Source organism: Trichosurus vulpecula, chromosome 5 (genome assembly GCF_011100635.1).
Source record: "Trichosurus vulpecula isolate mTriVul1 chromosome 5, mTriVul1.pri, whole genome shotgun sequence".
Lineage (NCBI taxonomy): Eukaryota > Metazoa > Chordata > Mammalia > Diprotodontia > Phalangeridae > Trichosurus > Trichosurus vulpecula.
This window is the reverse complement of record NC_050577.1, coordinates 102,940,575-102,945,898: the sequence shown is the minus strand read 5'-3', so window position 1 is coordinate 102,945,898 and position 5,324 is coordinate 102,940,575.

The window sequence follows — 5,324 nt, the reverse complement described above, 5'->3', positions numbered from 1 at the left end:
GGGGACAAGATCGATATTCAATGAGATAGGTGACTTCCAAACCTTCCTAATGAAAAGACCAAAGCTCAACAGAAATTTGATCTTCAAATACAAAACTCAAGAAAGGCATAAAAAGGTAAACAGGAAAGTAAAAACATGTTATTAATAATGGCAAACTGTTTACATCCCTACAAGGGAAGATGACACTTTTAGCTCTTGTCACCTATATTGTTATTACTCCATTTATTTTTTTTTATTTTGTTTTTTGCAGGGGGGAAGGCAGGGCAATTGGGGCTAAGTGACTTGCCCAAGGTAACACAGCCAGTAAGTATGTCAAGTGTCTGAGGCTGGATTTGAACTCAGGTCCTCCTGACTCCAGGGCTGGTGCTCTATTCACTGTGCCACCTAGCTGCCCCTATTATCCCAATTAAAAGGGGTATATATAGATAGAGGGCATGGGTATAAGTTGACTTTGATGTGATAATAAAAAATTCTAATTAAGTAGTGAAAAGGGATTGTACTGGGAGAAGAGGAAAAGAGGTGGCAGAAAAGGGTAAATTACATCACATGAAAAAGGTACAAAAACCTATTAAAGTAGGGGAAAAGAAGGGAGGGAGATGGGCATTATTTGAACCTTATTCTCATGAGATTTGGCTCCAAGAGGGAATGAAATCAGTTAGTTTTAGAAATCCAACTTACCCTATAGGAAGTAGGAAGGGAAAGGGAAAATAAAAGTAGGGATGAATAGAAGGGAAGGAAGAAGTAGTAAGGGTGATGGGGAAGAAGAAGGAGGGGGCTGATAGAAGGGAGGACAGACTGAGGGAGGTGGTGGTCAAAAGAGAAACTCTAGTGAGGAGAGAAAGGGAGAAAGGAGAGAGAAAAGTATAAACACGGGGAAAATAGGATGGAAAGACGTGGAGAGTAATCATAAATGTGAATGTGAATGGGATGAACTCTCTGTGTTAGGAAGGCATTAATGACAATATAGACGATAATTGTCAAAATGCCTATGTGGTTCTGCACCTCAAAATATAAGAGACTCTCCACATAGAAGGTAGAAGAAGTAAATCATTTATTCAGACACCAGAGAACCACATGCCATAACCAATAAGCCCAATTGATCACAGCAAAGAATTAAATACACAACAAGAGAGAAATAAGAATCTTCAAAGCAGAATGTATGGCCTATACAGGAGAAATAATTGACAGAATTGAAAAACTTGAATCTGCCTTAGCAAATCTCTCCAAAGAAGCAAAAGAGAAAAAGCTTTAATTCTATGAGGAACACAGAATAAAGAAGAAATAAAGATGTCTAAAGACCATGAATGAAAGAATAAAAGTTTAAAATAGAAAAGAGAATTGATGAAGATAATGATGAAGATAATAAGAAATCCTTTTTACAAGAAGACAAAATATTTAAAAACTAATAAAATAAGTTAAATGAGAGAAGAGGAAGGGAGGATTTTAGCCAACTAATGGAGAAAGAAAAAAGAATCAAATCATGTAAAGGGAAGAATGAAAAAAGAATGAATAAACTAAAAACTAATGGAAAAGATGAAAAACAGAGGGGGTGGGGAGAATGGAAGAATATTTATTTATTTATTTGTTTGTTTATTTATTTATGTGTAGCATTAATTTTTTTATATTTTGAGTCATCTTGGGATGGAGCTTTACCATCCCAAAACCATCTGCCTCCCTGCTGAGGCCTTCCCACAAATACACACACTTACAGCACAGCTAGCTCACCTGCATCTGCTCTCTCCCTCAGTTCTAACTGCTCTCTCTCTATTTCCTGTAACACATTTTCCTTTTCCTCTCAGCAAACTCCTCCCACCACATGTGACTTAAGCTTCCTGTGATGTAAGCAGTCATGTGGCCTATTAATGGGAAATTAATGGGAAAGATCTTCAAATCAAAATTGTCATTACATTTGGCCCCAAGATCTTTCTTATCCATTACATAGGTCAATGGGGCAATCAACAGGAGTTTTGGGATAACTGGTGTTGACAGAACTTTACAACAATATAACAGGGATAACACAAGATAAGAATATAAAACAATATCATCATTCCACCCTCAGACAAATGGTCCTCCACAGCTTCTTCCTGTTGAAATTGGATTTAGAGGTGTCCCTGCCCAAGAGGCAAAGAGTCCTATTCGAGAGGTCAGTTCTTTTGCAAGCTGGCATCTGGAACTCAGTCAATGCCAGGTCCAGGGATGAAGCATCATAGTTGTGGACAGGTCCAGAGATGACATTTGAACACATCAGAGGGTGACATCTGGCTTAAGCAATCAGGCATCTGCAGGTGGATGATACTAAGCCTGCAGGAAACAAATCTCACAAACAAATTTAACAGACAAAAGCCAAAAAGAAATGAGGAAACAATCATAGCCTCATTCACAATAGAATACATGAGTCAAGGATACAATTTGACAATGATTTTCTCCTGGGTAAACAACAGTTACAGTATTATCCTTCCCATGTACCATAATTTCTGCAGCCTTTGGAACCTCGTTCAGCTTCCATTTTGCCCATACTTTAGCTCCCAATTTTATTCTATCAATAGAACCAAACCCTTCATTGCCTGATAATTATTTCAAGAGGAGGGTCAGTTTTCACAAGGGGTATTGTTTCACAATGAATAATAATCACTTGAAATATTCTTTCATTTTTACAAAACCGTATGGGTTCTTTACTCAAATTCTGGAATGTCACAATAATTTCTCCTTGATAGTTAGAATCTATCACTCCAGCCAATACATATATTCCTCATCACCAAATGTATCAGCAAGGCAATAGTAACAATACAGATGATAATTGTCAAAATTCCTATGTGGTTCTGTATCATAAAATATGAGACTCTTCACATAGAAGGTACAAAAAGTAAACTATTTATTCAGACACAAGAGAACCAGATCCCATAACCAATAAACCCAATCCATCACAGCAGCAAAGAACTCAATATGCAACATCACAGCTTGGAGCTTCACCATCCCAAAATCATCTGCCAACCTGCTGGGGCCTTCCCACAAATACACACACTGACAGCACAGCTAGATCACCTGTATCTGCTCTCGCCCTCAGTTCTAACTGCTCTCTCTCTATTTCCTGAAACACACTTTCCTTTTCCTCTCAGCAAGCTCCTCCCACCACATGTGACATAGGCTTCCTGTGATGTAAGCAGTTAATATGGCCTATTAATGGGAAATTAATGGGAAAGATCTCCAAATCTAAATTGTCATTATACTCTCCCATAAAACAGAAGCAGAAAGCAGAGTGGATTAAGAACCATAATCCTACAATATGTTATTTACAAGAACACATTTGAAGCAGAGGGATATACACAGAGTAAAGGTAAAAGACTGGAGCAGAATATGTTATGCTTCAGTTGAGGTAAGAAAAGCAGGGGTAGCAATCCTGATCTCTGACAAAGCAAAAGCAAAAATAGATCTAATTAAAAGAGATAAGGAAGTAAACTACATCCTGCTAAAAGGTACCATAGACAATGGAGTAATATCATTACTAAACATACAGGCACCAAATGGTGTAACATCCAAATTCTTAGAGGAGGAGTTAAGGGAGTTACAGGAAGAAATAGATAACAAAACTATACTAATGGGGGACCTCCTCCTCCTCCTTTCAGAACTAGATAAATCTAACCACAAAATAAATAAGAAAGAAGTTAAGGAAATGAATAGAATTTTAGAAAAGTTAGATATGGTTGACCTCTAGAGCAAATTGCATGGGGATAGGAAGGAATACACCTTTTTCTCAGCAGTACATGGAACCTACCAAAAAATTGACTATGTATTATGGCATAAAAACCTCACAATCCAATGCAGAAAGGCAGAAATATTAAAGGCATCCTTTTCAGATCGTGATGCAATAAAAATTACATGTAATAAAGGGCCATGGAAAGATAGACTTAAAATTAATTAAAAACTAAATAATCTAATCCTAAAGAATGAGTGGGTGAAACAACAAATCTTAGAAACAATAAATAACTTCATCCAAGAAAATAACAATAATTAGATAACATACCAAAACTTATGGGATGCAGCCAAAGTGGTTCTTAGGGGAAGTTTTATATCTCTAAATGCTTATATGACTAAAATAGAGAAAGAAGAGATCATTGAATTGGGCATGCAATTAAAAATGATAGAATTAAATATCAAATTTGAAATTCTGAAAACCAAAGGAGAGATTAATAAAATTGAAATTAAGAAAACTATTGAACTAATAAATAAAGCTAAGAGCTGATTTTATGAACAAAAATAAATACATAAATCTTTGGTTAATTTGATTAAAAAGAAAGAAGAAAATTAAATTACCAGCATCAAAAATGAAAAGGGTGAATTCACCAACAATGAAGAAGAAATCAAAACAATAATTAGGCTAATTTTGCCCAACTGTATGTCAATAAATTTGACAATCTTAGTGGATGCAGAAAAAGCTTTAGACAAAATAAAACACCTATTCCTATTAAAAACACTAGAGAGTATTAGGAATATACACATGCTTGCTGATGGTTTTGGATAGACACTACATAACATTTTAATGAAGACTCCATTTACTCCTGTGCTAATAAGTCCTAATATTGAACCAGCCCTGCATTCCTAGTATAAATCCTGCCTGGTCATAGCATATTATCCTTATGAAACCTTCCTTAATCTCTTTGTTAATTCTATATTTAATATTTTTTCACCTACATTTGTTAGGGAAGTTGGTCTATAATTGTCTTTCTATGTTTTGGCTCTTCCCAGTTTAGGTACCAGCACCATATTTGTACCATAAAAAGAATTTGGTAGTACTCCTTCATCTATTTTCCCAAATAGTTTATATAATATTGGAGTTAATGGTTCTTTAAATGTTTGATAGAATTCACTTGTAAATCCATCTGGCACTGGTGATTTTTCTTAGAGAGCTCATTAATAGCTTGTCTGATTTCCTTTTTCTGAATGGGGGTTATTTAAATATTTTATTTCCTCTTCTGTTGATCTGGGCAATTTATGTTTTTGTAAATATTCATCTATTTCACTAAGATTGTCAAATTTATTGGCATAGAGTTGGGTAAAATAGCCTCTAATTACTGTTTTGATTTCCTTTTCACTGGTGGTGAATTTACTCTTTACATTTTTGATACTGGTAATTTGGTTTTCTTCTTTCTTCTTTTTAATCAATTTAACCAAAGATTTATATGTTTTATTGTTTTATTTTCATAAAACGAGCTCTTAGTTTTATTTATTAGTTCAATAGTTTTCTTAATTTCAATTTTATTAATCTCCCCTTTGGTTTTCAGAATTTCTAATTGGTATTTAAAGGGGATTTTTAAATTGTTCTGTTT